We start from the raw sequence: 16540 nt of genomic DNA, 5'->3' as shown, positions 1-16540 counted from the left end.
CTTATTTCATTTAACAATATTGCATACGGTGCCATTCCACACTGGTGGTGAGTTTTTGAACTATTTTTTTCACAGGAACTAAAATCCCATGACATCCTGTACACTATTACGAAGTTTGATAACATTCTGTCCAGTAGTTTTCATTTTATGGCCTTTCCAAAGTGGAACATCAATTATAAACACCCTGTATCAACATCTGCTTTACATCTCAGTAAAATGTTCCAAACAAATTCAGTTATTTTCCTCCAATCCATGAGAGATACTGCAGTCTATAGATTTAAAAATATGTCAAGTATCACTTCTCTTTATTTTGTTTTTCTTTGGTATTATTCTGAAAATAAACTTTGAATTTTAAAAAAAATATTCAATAAACATTTTTAACATGTCTAATACAGTAAATAATGCAGTGATTTGTAAGTAGTTATGTGCTTAGTATCAGTCTCATGCCCTGATGGATATTAAAATCTTATATATACAAAATGATCTTGTTTAACTCAACAGATCTTAGAAACAAAGCCAATTTAGGACTTCATACCAACATTACAACCATTTCATAACACTATTTATCCTAAAATTCTTTTGACTTCAGGCTTATAAAAACAAGAATGAGTTATTATTTGAATATACAAGTGGTGAAAATGTGATGTAAATTCCACACTATTATAGAAATTGCACCAATCATTTCGCTGTGATTGGTAACATTATAATTGTTACTACCCACAGTAAAGTAGTTGTATGATTGAGTCACAGCTGTGATTCTGCACCAAGTTAAAAATCACTGGTCCAAACAGCATATTGAAAGTGTTTGGTTGGAGACATCATTAAGCATTGACACAATCATTAACTGAAAAACAATTGATATCCAGTCAAAAACATCTGAGATAGTCAAATTTTTTACTTGTGCAATTTTTTTACATCTCAGTTGTTTTTGCTTGGATACACATTTATTTCTATCTTTTAGTGTTCTTATGTATGTAAATTTAAGTGAAAAAACTCAGTTTTTATAGAATGTTTTAAAAGTAACATATTCAGTTAAAGTTAAAAACAGTTATAATAATAATAAACAGTTAAAAAAAAGAAAAAAAGCATGTGTACTGTTAACCCCTTCCTGTATGAAGCATGATAATATTTATGGACTTGTGATCCCTTAACTCACTTAACGTGAATGTTAGGACAGTGTCTAGAACATATGGAATGGATTTGATATATGGACCTTCTAGCATAACATGCAGCAGCTTACAGATGTACTGATTCAAGCTTGGTTTCTCAATCCTCAACAAATGCTTTTCTACCTTGTTCCCCATTGCAAAGTTTTGTCTGGAAAAACAATTTATACCTGTTATCAGATAAGTATTGTTAATGTTTTGCTTCTGCGTAGTGTCAGCATAGTTTGCTACTTTATATAAAAGTTTAAGATTGTAACATTTTCTAAAATAATGTACAAGATATCTTAATCTACTAAAGAGAAATTTTGCAGACAGTCTGTTATAAAATTATTTTTAATCAACTTGTCTGTCTCTCTGTTAAAATATTTAAGAATGCATCTGATAATATTGATTCATTATGGACATAAATTACAGTGGTAAATCTTGACATGTTCCATCAATATTTAATAAATATCCTAGTTAATTTGGTTGTATTCTGTGAGAGCCCAGACCTGAGAAAATTTTTAAATAAAATTTTTGTTGATTTAAAAAAAAAATTGTTAAAACTTTTCCCACGATTATTAAATGTAAAAGATATGATTGTATCTTTCATCCCAGAGTCACTTCCTTTTCCAAGATGATACATTGAATATGTCACCAGGAACCTAACGAATAAATCTATTGGACGTGGAGATTTACTTTACCAAAAAAGGGGAATAGAAGGAAGAGGGGAGGACCCCCAAATAAAAGACAATGTCCGATGACAGCATGAGAGTTTGTCCATCACAGAGGGTCCACTGTCATCAAAAGTTTGCCCTCTCTGGAGTTGTACTAGAACTCAGATACCTTACATAAGTTGGATACTTCCCCAAAGACACTTCTGTTACCTGAACAATCTGTTTATCAGGAGCCTTCCATCAAACCAATCAGCAATGAGGAACATCCTCAGATTCTCTACAAGGTATTTATCTGCCTACGAATCTATGTAACGTCTCGCTCAAGACTAGGACTCACAAAGGTAGTTACAATAGCCTTTAATATAATATCCTAGCCTTATATAATATACAAAGGGAAAGCCAATAGTACATGATCTCCAATAACTAATGTTCAACCTTTCAATTGTAATTAGCCTATATTCAGCTTATTTGTAAATAGCTTATGATAAATAAACAGGTGTTATTTTTCATAATCGAGTTGTAAAGTGCACTTCTTTTGCCCAATCCATCTCCATCCCGAGTCCAAGCGCCTACATATGCAACCACTTGTGCAAAAAGATTTCTTTGTCTGTCCAAGAGACAGTGATGTCAGTCCTGTCAAACTAGTCATTGCCAATGTAATGTCGACCCTTCAGTCAAGTGATGCCGAAGCATAGGGGGCCTTCAGCATTGGCACAATTCATTGATGAAACTTTTTATCAGATCTAATAAATTTTTTGGAATATTTGGTCAATGATAAATATGACATTAAAGACAATTCCACAAAATGATTTTCAACAGAATTTAAATCCAGTAACTTTGTTGTCATGGCTGGTGCAGGAATCACTCTGAAAAATTTTTAAAAAATTGCCAACCATTTCACTAGTTTTAACGTTTTTTGTGACTTCAAATTATTTATCACCAGCAATTTTATATGCTAATTAATACAGGTGCTGGTAACCTTATCAGTTTGGAGTCTAGAAAGCAAAACTAATATGTTAAGCTGTCATTTAGAAGCAGGAAACACTTTTGAATAATTTCAAATAACACATTTGATCGCAAAACTTACTTAAACAGTATTTCACAGATTCTGTCATGTCAAAATTTTTGTTTTAGTCTATTGGAAAAAAGATCAAAGCGAAACACAAAAAGTCACTGCAAAATTCTCTGTCAGTCAATAAAAAATCCCTAATCTGGAAATGCTAGGCAGCTTTGCATGAGAACTGCCTTCAGTTCTTATGCAAAGCCGCCTAGCATTTGCAAACTGCCTTCAGTTCTCAACGTCACTTCCTGCTTTCCTGTTCAAACTTGCTAGGAGACATCATGACATCACTAGGTGTGTGGTACAGTACATGGGACTCTCATCACACATGAGCTCAACATTCTGCTGTTTTTCCTGAAGCATGCTTTGTGATTCAATTTCACTCTGAATTTTGAAATAAGCAGACTAGTTTTTGTTGACTACGAGTACAGTATAGTGCTTATGACGATCACTTGGCTTTTCTTCTCCCTGTTATTTAGTTGAAGAGTAGTAAGAAAGTAAAGAGGAGTAAGAAAAGCCAAGTTATCGTCGTAAGCACTATATTGTGTTTGTAGTCAACAAGAATCAAGTGCAGCACGGTTTCAAGTCATTAATCAGACTAGTTTTTATTGCCACTTTAATAAAAAATATTACCAAGTAGTAATTTAGGCTCTATGCAGTGTGACCCCTGCAGGTATTGTAGCTTAATGCTCTGCAGCCTGTTTCTGCATCAGTTGCACCATGTGTATGAAACCATTGTTATCCAGACACATGTGATCAGATCTGCTTAGATAGCATATCTGATAATGTACCTGGATAGAATGCATCTGTTTCCAGATAACACACAAAGTGCAGCAGTTTTAGATAAGCTGCACTCTGTGCAGCTTAGATAAGTTTTGGATTTTTAACAGGACTATTCAGAATAATGGATAACCAGAAAACCTCCTGAATTCATTGTCTAACTGAGAAGAACAAATTCCCAGTTCACAAACTCCTTATGTTAAAAAAAATTATGAACATGCTTTTTGTTATACTTCTGACTTGTCTTCGGACTTGCCCATGACTTAGTTGACATAAACCTTCTAACGCATTTCAACAGTCTGAGTGAGGCATATTTCCAAAGTTTAACACAAAATTTAATATTTCTCTTTGCTCAGCTTTGAAGTACATTTTCAAATCACAGCACAACACTAACACAATGCTACAAAATTGTCAGTAGGAAGCATTTCAATTAGAAAAACTCTATACTGACTGGCATGCAAATGTCTAAGGTAGCAATCCTTAGTGGTAAAACAATTGTACTCTGCACTACTGCAAAACAATAAGAACAGTTTGTGTTTTCTTGATTGCATCACATATATTTTTGAATCTTGTTACAACAAAATAAACTTTCTACTGTTTTATAATAATAGTAGTAAAGACATACACCATGTAGAAGAAACACCGAATAAAGTGTCTTTTATATTTTGGTGTTAATATAAAATATTAACACCAAAAGACTGACTTTATGTAATACAATACATTTTGTTATCTGTGAAATTTGAAGATAACTTTATCTCAGTTGAGGAAAAAACTGATTCTAGTATTAAAAACAAAGATATTGTGTTATAAATAATTTAATATTTATTTTCACTAATCTAAATTCTAGCATTAACAAGTTAACATTCCTTACATATGCCCTTGATTACTTTAATCGAAAAGTTAATCTTATTTCAGGCAGTTAAATTTAAAATGCATGCACAAAATAAATACACATATTTAGACAGATGTAGATGTTTTTGTTGAAAAAACAACAAAAAATGTACTTTTGTAATTCATAACAAATTTATAAATTTATCAGACAATATTGGAGCCACAAAAAGCTACATACAATTGCATATCATAGGTTCCCCACTTCTGATCAAGAATGCACTGTACATATAAATACATACATAGTAGAAGCTATGGAAATTGCATCATTTATAAAATCCTGTAAAAATGTGTTTACTTTTTAAAATATCACTTTGCTGCATATCTGTAAGAAACAATAAAAATTGCATCATCTATGAATAAATATGAGAACACTTTTTTTATTGTCTACTGCAACAATGTTTTTGGTAATTGTATCATTTACTGGTATAAAAACCTATGCAAATGCAGTGTATTTTTATGAACAAAGTGGAAAATTTTGACAGTTACACTGCATAAAAAGTAATTATTACTTAAATTTTGAAGGTTTAGCCTCTGTTGATAAAGTGCAGCGTATATGTATTGTCATCAATCAACAGTTGTGCATTTGTTACAGAGAAAACATGAATATGGCAAAACTGAAAGAAAAGCTACATCAGAAGATAAACATGTATGCAGTTCCAGTGTATTAAAAATGGGTTTAAATGAAATGTTCATTATCAGCAAAGCTGTTTTGAACTGATATGATAGTTGAATGGTGAAGCTGATAAAAATATTAATTTGATCATGTTGTCCTCTTACAATGACTTTGAATTGTTACTGGACTACAAATGTAAGCTGCCATTGATTCTAAAATGCATTCTATTTCAGACAAACAAAAAATATATTAAAAAAATGTGTTTCATAGAACTTCAAACATTTAAATTACTATATTTTTATTAAAAAGTTTTGATTTTATAACAGTATGAAAAATTAAATAATTTTTTAAACAATAGGTCATTTGTAATTTAATAGTCAATCATTCAAATTGTATTTTGTAATGAATAATGTATAAGAGAATGGATTAAAACAACTATCAATTAATAAGAGACTAACTTGAAGTGTGTACAGTTTTAAAAATAATTTTGATTCAATATTTTGAATATAACTAAAATATATAAATTTGTAATTCTTAATCAATATTTCCAAATTATAGCCTGATTATTTACGGCAGTTATGGATGCCTATTTGAAAATAACTATTAATAAGATGATAATACTATATAGTTTGAAAAGTAAGTGTAATATTTAATTACAGTTTTTATTTTTAAAAAGAAAATTTTATTTTGTTATCATTCTTCAATTCTAGTTCATCTAACTACATTAATTTTTTTTCACTTACAATTTCATAAATTGCAATTTATATGGTATACTAAATAAATAAATAAATAAGCATTTTTGTGTGTGTATTTGTTTTAAAAAAAAATAAAACAAAATCCTAATTTAAAAATTATTAAATTAGAAATATTTCTCTTCCATTAAATAACAAAATTATTTTTCTACTAAAATAGCATTACTTCGTAATTATATATTTATTCTTCAATTAATAACAAAATTAAATGCAGCATAACAGTAGTAATCTATAATATATTGTTTGGAAGAAATCTTTTACTAAATGAACGATATCTTTATTTATAGAAATCGGTGAATTAATAACTGCATACCAGTTTTTTAATTGATAACATTGACCATCTTTTTAATGCAGAAAAATAAAGATTTATTTTGAAATAAGATTACAATCTATGGTCAAACCTGTCTAAACCAGAGTTAGACAGGTACAATATGGCCTGAACAGGTTTCTGGCATCTACAGGACTTTTTCTATGATGGAAAACGAAACTCTCTAAAACAGAGTCAGTTTTTATTTCAAGTAGAAAGTAAACATGACACACAATGTGTCCAACTTATGTTCCTGATTTTATTGCACAATATGTAACAAATAAGTAAAGTTAATACATATTTAAGCAATTATTCAGTAACTCTTTACCAAAAACAATCATTGTTTTCTAAGTCTTTTTTTTTTAATTCTGGCACCTTCTTTTCCATTAGTGTCTGTAGTTCCAAAAGACTTTTTAATGTAGTGTATTCTGTTTGTTATGCATATTGTTTTAATGCAGTAATTTTTTTTAAAGCATTGGCAAAGCAAGTTATTTTTTTCGCTTTCTTCAATATACATTACTGAAATATGTGATATACAAAACTTTTTAGTTTAAAGTAAGCGTAATTACACTTAAGTTACTAATTTTTACATAGCCCATTGGTCACTTTAACTTTGTCATTATCTAGTTCCGTTCCTTCTTGAGTATTAACGAAGGCAGCATCTAGAATTTCATTAATTGCTACAATATTCACAACTTCAAGATTATTTTGAGGCATTGCATCATTTTCATTCAATCCCTCCATTAAAGTCTGAATGTCAGTAATTTCTCTTGATAAATCTGGCTCTTCTATTTCAGCTTCATTTTCTTTTGAATTAAAACCTGCCTTTTTGAAAGTTTCTTAGGCAGTTGTTGCTGACATTTTTGTAAGTATCTGATATTCATTCAACAGCTCCAACACAGAAATTTTAATAATGGGATCATGTAATTTCATGATCCCACATTGACACAAATTGATTGATCTTTAATGCATTTTAAAAGTTTGAATAACTCCCTGGTCTAATGGTCATGATAAGCTAGTAGTATTTGGATAAATGTAATTGCAGATGGCATGCAGCATTATCCAAAATGTGGAGAACATGCTTTTTCTGAATTTTCATTTTTCTGTTTAAAGAATTTAGCAATTCTTCCATTATAATCAAAGTCATCCACGCTTTCTTATTTGACTGCCGTTTGATTGGTAGTTCATGAATATTGAAATTTTGAAGCAGTGGGGGTTTGAGAGTCTTTCCTAAGACTAGTGGCTTTTTCAGTGTTCCATCAGCAAAAGCGCACAAGAGAATTATGAATCATTACTTCAGTTGCCTCTCTGACACATTTTTCCTTTTTTAAACTCAAAGTTTTGCTTGTGAGAGCTCAAAAAAAAAAAATCAGTCACATTTTATCACAATTAGCAATATCTTAGTAATCGGCTCATACTCTTTAATTAATTCAGTCAATATCTGCTTTCACTCTTTTAATACTGACAGGTCAATTTTCTTGAAAGTTATTTCATGTCAAGCTTTGAAGCTTTCAAACTAACCATTAGAAGCCTTGAATATCTTGTTCCTCAAATATGCAGTAATTCTTCAACTAAATAAACACAAGAATAAGTGAAAAATAGACTAATATGTTCTTAAAAATTATTTACAATAAAATAACGAAAACCATTTATCTAATAATTTATTTATTGCATTTATTAATAAATTTGTTAGATTTGCCAGAAAATACCAATAAATTTAAAGTTGAAACAATTATCAGTTAAAAATTAATTTTTTTTTATCAGCCATTACAAAAAAATTTGACAGTCAATAATTTTGATACATTTATCAGATATATACATAAATTATTTCTGTTACAATTAATATTACAACTTTAATAAAATTTTATAGATGATTGCTTCACTTATTTCTTCTTGCATTACATATAATACATAGTAGATATAAGATAAACAATTTTAATTTAATATTAGTACAAGTACAGATATCCCTTGATTAACGTGGTTAATTAATCCCTCGTTCCTACTGCATATATCAAAATCACATTAAAATATGGTATCTATGTTAAGTAAAGACAGCTAGTAAAGCTGCATAAATTAAAACTTCTGTCTAGTATATAAAGGAATTGCCACAATTAATTTCACGTGCTAATCAAATCCCATGTTAAGCAATGTTGTATACAGATTTAGTACAAATTTAATATATATATATATATTAAATTCATGTATACATATCATATATTTTTATACTAGAATTTGTCAAGATTATCTTAAAAATTAAAATTCATTTTTTGTTTACACAAAATAATTGAATTTTAAGTTTTCTAACAAAACAGTCATAAAATCAGTAAAAAAAAATTTTACTAAAATGAAAACAAAAAGAACTATGTATATTTATTAGTAGTAGCTTTTAAGTTTATTTGTAATGTCCACAAACCAAGTAGCCATATTTTGACCCTCTACTCCTAAAACTATATATTTTTAGTCTAATTGAAACCATAACTCTCCTGAGCAAATATTTTAAAAAGAAAGAAAAAAAAAGATGCAAGCAAATCAGTCATAAATAATAATTGTAACAGTTCAAAGTTCAGTGGCTAACAAGTTTTTTTCCTCCTCCAAATGGTTTTTTTGTTTTTAAATGTTGCCAATTCTTTTAACTTTTCAGAATTTATATTATACTATTGTAATTATTCATGCTATATTATGTAAAAATCAAAGAATTTTTTACATTATAACTATTATATATTAATATTTTATAAAAACTAGTTAAATAATAATAATTGTACAATTATATAGACTCATGCTGCTGTTGCATCATTGGTTATTGACCGATATTTCTGATTTATTGTCCTTTCTGCTCACTATTGCTTCTGCTAATAGTGTCTCTGATACATAACATGATGATGTGTCTAACACTTAACAAATAATAGACTAAGGTGCATTGCAAAAATATAAACCCCAAGTTTTTGGAATAATAAATTTTTATTACACTTAAACAAATGACAGGAATAAATGTAGATGCAAAAGAATTACTTATTTATTTACAATTAAAAATAAAAATGAAAAGTAAATTTTTTATTCAAAAAATCAAAAATAATGGTGTTGCAAAAATATAAGTAGGAGGTAAGTCAGTAGTCATGGTAGCCACTGACTCCTGACTTACCTCCTGCTCATTTCACTTGGTCTATGTGATTTGTAGACATTCTGTAAAGAAAAGAATAAAATTAATCTGTAAAAATTATTGTTGAAAAATATATAAAAATGCAATTATTAAACATAATTAAATATACAGTAATGCCTCGACTTACTCTACTCAGACTTACGCGACTTTCAAATGTCGTCGATTCGTCTTTTGTTTGAGCGCCGCGCAACTCTTGATTACTCACTCCCCTCCACACTATTGTTCAGCTTACATGTTCGGACATATTGCGCGGAACCGATGCATAGCTACAATTTATTTTGTGTTATTTATTTCTGTGTTTGTTATATCTACGGAGACTTGAGAGACTACTATGTCATCCAAATGAAGTAGAACTGATTATTCTGCATCAAACAAGAAAAGAAACACTTTATCTTTGGAATGTAAAGTTAACATTATTAAAGACTTCGATACAAAAATGAAAATTTGTGAATTGGCAAAGAAGTTTGATCTACTGGAATCGACGGTCAGAACAATAATAAAAGGTAAAGAAAAAATTCTCGAAGCTGTGAAAACTTGACAGATGGCCTCAGTTCAATTGAAAAGGAGTTACAAATTTTAGAAAATTAGACTCCAACGAAGAGCACATTTCTTCTACAAAATGAGAAATAAAAAAATTATTAACATGCTATGAGGAACTTTTGCGGGCGAAAAAAATCTTTGAGCCGTCAGACGAATTTGTTAGATTTTATGAAGCCTTCTACATCAAAATAACTTCTGTTTACGATTTTAATAATATAATTTGTTATACATATGTATTATTTAAGATTTTATTAAACCTTTTTTTCTAAATTATTGTTTTCTTTAGTCTCTGGCCCCAATTAAAAATAATTTGTATGTATTTATATGTGAAATTATACCCCGAATTATGCGAATTAACTTACACGGTTATCGCTTGGTCCCACCTATTATGTAAGTTCGGGGTATTACTGTACAATAGTGACAAAAGCAATTAAAATATCTAGGCTTTTCACATGATAGCTAGGTGTGCTAATTTAGAAAAAATTTGTGAAAGTATTTTTAGTATCCCTATTATTCGATTTGAGAATTTTCTGGACCTTATTGCGATCCTTTGTATGGAGAGTGGTGTATATATGTTTGGTTTTGCATATTGGAGTATTTGATTTTTCCCAAAGGTAAGTTCTTCTTGTTTTATCATGTCCCAAGGAGTAAAGAGGAAGACTTTTTCACTGACTGTTCTGGAGAGAACACCAAGTAGACTAGGAGTAGTTCCGGTCAGGACGAGGAGGTTTTTGAATTACTACAAAATCTGAGTTTTGGTGTATCAGAAGGTGTACGTTTATTATTGCATATGCATGCTATTCTTATTGGCAAGGTGGAGGATTTTTTAAAGTGACTTGACCATCTTACGGAATGGCTTAAGAATGTGGATTTTGAGGTTAGATTAGTTGATATTGAGGCCAGGATTAGTTCAGGTGGATCGGAGTCGGTGAGCTTTTCCCTTATTGATAATATTAGTACGAAAGTGTTGAAAATGGAACGAGAGATGATTACATGTACAGTACAATCAGCAGAGAATTAATAATACAGTGATACATGGTCTGAAGGAAGGAGTTGGAGAATCGGCAATGGATACATTGGAGGCAGTTAAATCTTTTGCTATGAATAAGTTGAATTTGCCTCTGTTGCGATATGTCGATGCTAGGCGAGTTGGTAAGAAATTCGGCAATAGGCCTAGAATAATAATTTGTCAGTTTAGTTCTCTTAATGATAATTTATCTTTTAAAAAAGCAGTTTTTGAGTCTCTTAATCTGAATGTTTGTTAACAATGATTTTTCTCACCAATTGAGAGACATTAGGTATAAGTTAAGGATGTTTGGAAGACAGAAGGTGCTCATAGAATTCATTTAACCTATGATAAAATATTTATTGATGAAGTGAAATACAGATATGATGAGGATTCGGGTAAAATTATCGTTGTTTCCTCATAGGAACCACTGATCCAGGCTACCTCTATAGTGGCGTGGAATTGTGTTGGTATTAAAAATAAGCCAAATTCATTTTGGAAGTATATATTGCAATTTGACGTAATTTTTTAATCTGAAACTTGGTATTGTTCTAAAAGTAATAAAAGTAATTTGGAGGTATTATTGGATTATAATTGTATCATTGGTGGTGCTTTTAGGGATGGTGGTAGGGTAGGTTTAAGGCTGGATGGTTGCTATTTATAAAAGTTTGTTTTTGTTATAAAGTAATTTATGGAGATGATTTTTTGGTTTTGATTAATATTACATTCCCTGTGGGTGAATTCTTGCTGTTTTGTTTATATCCAAGAGCATTAGTTGGCAGGAAATTTTTGAGATTCTAATTAATTTTCATTTCAATGAAGATTCTAATTTAATTATTTTGGGTGACTTTAATGCTCGGTGGGTGAGGGAAATGTTATCCCTGACTACATCGGTGATGCTTTCGGTATTGATTTTGCTGAAAGAAGCAAGACATCTAGAGATGCTATTGTGAATAGCAGGTCAAAAGATGCTTCAGTTTTGTGTAGATAAGAATTTAATAATAATAAATGGTAGAATGGTTGGTGATGAAGCTGGTGAATATACATTAGTTTCTAGCTTGGGTTCTTCAGTTATTGATTTTGGTCTAACAACTTCTTGTGTATGGGGTTGTGTTAAATCTTTTTTTGTTGATGATTGTTGTTTATTGAATCATTTTCCTATAGTATTATGTTTGGACAATCCTGTTCAACCTAAGGTGAATAATAAGGGCAGTTTTTATGAAAGAATTTTTTGGAACTGTGAGACTATGAACAGATTTGTGCTTGATTTTGAGAAACATTTGTTAGAATGTGATTCTGTTTCTTTATCAATTGTTAGTAAATTAATTATCGAGATAGGTTTAAAATTCATATTATGGGAAGTAGCTAAGGATTACATAAATATTAAAAATTGGTTTGATCTGGATTGTCGCCTAATGATCCGTAACAGAAATAGAACTTGGCCAGCTTTTAAGAAAAATGGTTTGGAATTGTATCGTAAATTGTTTGTGTTATTTCGTGGTTTGGTTAAGAAAATTTGTTTAGCTAAGGAAAAAAGTTTTTGTATTCGGTTCAGTATTCAGGTATATTCCGTAAAAATAATAAATGGTTTTGGAATTTGTGTAAAATTAGAAATTATAATAGTAGAGTGAACATTTCTTTGGAGGAGTGGTTTACATATTTTTATTCTTTATATGGTTTTTTGCTTCCTTATATTGTAGATTTGTCTGTCTTCAATGAGTGTTTAATTTGGTCTGATGAAATTTTGGATGTAGACATTATGGACTCTGAGGTGAGCTATGTTTTAAGTAAAGTCAAAGTTGGCTCTGTGCCTGGGGTTGATGTATACCTTCTGAATTTTGGAGGATGGATTCTGTTTTTCCAATATTGCTTAGAAGTTTTCGTAGAATCTGGGGTAGTCTCAAAGGATTGGGGTAGTGCTATTCTATGTCCGGTATATAAAAATTGCTCTAAATCGTTTCCTAGTAATTATAGAGGAATCTCTCTGCTGAACTGTGTTTCAAAGATTTTTTGTAGTATATTGTATCATAGGTTGGTTACTTGGTTAAATTTAAACAATATTTTATTTGAGAATCAGGCTGGTTTTGGTGAAAAATATTCTATACTAGACAATGTTTTTATTTTACATACTCTTATTACTAAGACGTTAATGAGAAAAAGGCAAAATGTGTATGCATTCTTTGTTGATTTGTCCTCACTTTTGATACTGTAGATATAAATTTAATGTGGAAAAAACTCTTGAAATATGATATTAGTTTTAAATTTGTTTCTTTGCTTACAGAATTATATAGAGTCTAATGTTAAGATTAAATGGGGCCATCTCTGTTTTACATCTTTTTTCACTGCTACTGGGGTTAGACAGGGCTGTGTTTTAAGTCCTGTGTTGTTTAGTGTATATTTAAACGATTTAATTGAACAAATAACTAATTCTGACTATAAAGGTATCGAGGTGAACGGCATTAGTATTAAAATTTTGGCTTATGCAGATGATGTAGTTTTGATTGCCGACTCTGTTAGAGATTTACAAGGATTTATTAACATTTTGGATAAATATTTATTAGAAAATAGATTTCATAAAATTCAAGCTCATATTAAAGTTGTTGTCTTCCGTAATGGTGGTAAACTTGCTAAGTTGGATAAATGGTGGTTTAGAAACGATGTAATACAGGTAGTTTCCCAATATAAATATCTGGGTGTCATATTTAAGTATAATGGAAAATACAAATCCCATATTCAGACTGCTAAAAGGAATGCTTTTATTAAAACTGATAGTTATTCAGATGTGTAGATCAGCTAAATTAAGTAATTTGAATGATTGTTTAAGGATTTTTAATTCAATTGTTACATCATCTTTGTTATATGCCTCTGAGGTTTGGGGATATCAATCTGATAAGTTAGGTCTGGTTTTGGCTAATTTTATTAAAAAGTTAATTGGTTTGTCTCGTTGTACCCCCAATATACTTGATCTTTATGGAGTGTTTGCTATTACCTTTGTCTTTTACAATATTAAATAAGTGTTTGAATTGGAACAATTGAAATGGATGAAAAGCAATGGAGTAGAATGTGTTCGTTATGTGTTAAATAAGAGGGACTTTCTGTGGTCTAAAAGTTTAAAGAAAATTTGTGTTAATAATGGTATATATTTTTTTTTTTCCTCTGTAATAACTTATGAATTGTAATATTACATTAGTTTGCAATGTATATGTAATGATTTTGTTGTATGTATTCCCCACATCATGGGTTCTTCCCAGTATATCTAAATAAATAAAAATAAATAAACTAAAATATCTAAAAAACAAACTTCCAATCATTTCCTTTTTATCTATCTTAAACTATTTCTTTAGATTATAAAAGAGGAAATCAAGAGCCATTTATAGTATGTCAGCTGCAATTCTTAGATAATGCTGTAACCTTAAGAATTGCAATTTCCTCTGTAAATTTTGAGATTTATATGTCATAACAAATATATTAATGGTAGTAAAAAATTTTTTTGTTGAGATAGTCTTCAACAAGATAATTTATATGAAATCAGACAATTGACAGGAAATTAAATAAAAATTTTTTTTAACTTTCTCTTGAATATGTTTTTATTATAAATAGAAATAACATTATTCATTAATATGCAAAACCAAATGACTGCCAAATTATTGAGCTATTATATGACATAGCCGCATAATAGCTCGATAATTTGGCAGTCATTAGGTATAACTATAAAACCAGGTTTAAAGATGATGATATAAATATGCAAAAATGGGTATTCGGATAAGATACTCAGCTTTCATGAATAACACTATTGAAATAAAACAGTTAATGAATTCTTTGTGCTGTATTAGTTTAGTTGGTTTTATTTATTTATGGTAACATGACACATGGGCAATCTGCCAAGGGGAATGCCTCCTGGGAAGTCTTTTAAGGGAAACTGACCCCTAATTAGGTATTAATAATGTGAAGAAAATTCCGTGTGGCCAGCCTGTTGGCAAGGTACGAACCCATGACCAGTGTTAAACCATAATGATAAGTTTAATTTTGATGCCTGTTCAGTTTAGTTGGATAAAATTTTAAGAAATAACAAATTAAATCATTCTTGCTTCACACGCAATGAAGTGTTATAAATTAAGACCCTTGGCAGTTTTCTCATCTTTTATTCAGTTCTTATTCTGCATTATATTACTCTATATAGTAAAACCTGTGTAAACTGGAATTGTGTGATTCTAAAGTATTTTTTCCATTTCGAACAGGTTTTAGAAACTTTCTTTTTTCTTTTTAATTTATAAACTACTACAGATAAATGCCACACAATTATGTTCATTTTTATATAGTGAAATCACTATTACATGCATAAAAATCTTTTATTACTAGGTTTAATCTGAATTAATTCAATATGATTCCAACTAAGAGTATTTGAATACAAGAAATGAGCACAGTTTGAATTTGTTTTGAATGAAGTAGAATTTCAGGAATATGCAAAATTTATTTTACATATTCTTGGTATTCTATTTCATTAAAATTTTATACCCGACAAAATTTTACGTAACTATGCAAATAGTTTATCATCATGAGTTAATTTATGGAGTTTGCATACGTTTTTATTGTGTTGCTTATATGAGATCTACATTCTAAAACTAATAAATGTTTTATGAAAACAGAAATTTAGATCAGATTATCTGTATCAGATATTCAAGTAGGTTAAATAAATGATTAACTGGTTTCATTAGAAAAACGATAATAATGTAAACTGATATTTACATAAAATAGATTCAATTAAGCAAATTTCAAGGAGAAATGCATGTGGTTGTTGTAATATGTATAGGAAAGGGCAAGACAGTATGTCAAATGGATCATTATTTTCCTTGCATAACATCATCTGCAGGAAAGATGATGGTGAGCATCTTTTGGGATGCTGAAAGGGTTATGGTGGATTTCCTGGTACAGGGAACAATAATCAATACACAATATTATTCTGCAAATTCTGAAAGACTATCTTTACAGTGCAGTCTTAAAAAAAGAACAGGAAAGTTGTAAAAGATTGTCATCTTACTGTGTGACAAAGCACACTCACATATAGCTTATGCAATAACAATTTTGGAAACTATGGGTTGGGAAGTGCTTAGTTGCTTAGTGATCCCCACGTCCAGATTTAGTTCCAAGTAATTTTCATCTGCTTTGACAATTAAAGGATCACTTAAGAGCAAATAAGTTTTCAATAAATGAACTCTTGTAGGATTGTGTCTTGAATTGACTACAAAAACAAAAAATAACTTTGCTTCAATTCAGGCTGGACTGGAAACAAAATTTGACCTCTGCATTGTGTTAAAAACTGACATTTAAAAAACCCATCGTTTAGTTAAAGGAAAAAATAACACAAGATAATTACCATAATTTGAATATAATGCACTGATTATTATTATATTCTATTAATATTATATTTAAAATTTATATATAAAAGATACTTTTAATGGGTTTCAAAAATTATGCATGTTTTGTATAAGTCCAGTGCTGTGTTAACCAGCCCCAGAGGGCACCATGCTCTATGGCATTTGCCGAAATTCTCAGTTGGCCAGACTGGCTCTGCTTCAATTCAAACTCTTCCAGAACAATACATGAAGGAAATG

The sequence above is a fragment of the Centruroides vittatus genome, unplaced genomic scaffold (genome assembly GCF_030686945.1).
Source record: "Centruroides vittatus isolate TY-2023 unplaced genomic scaffold, ASM3068694v2 contig_417, whole genome shotgun sequence".
NCBI classification, from domain to species: Eukaryota; Metazoa; Arthropoda; class Arachnida; order Scorpiones; family Buthidae; genus Centruroides; species Centruroides vittatus.
Note: the sequence above shows the minus strand (reverse complement) of the source record.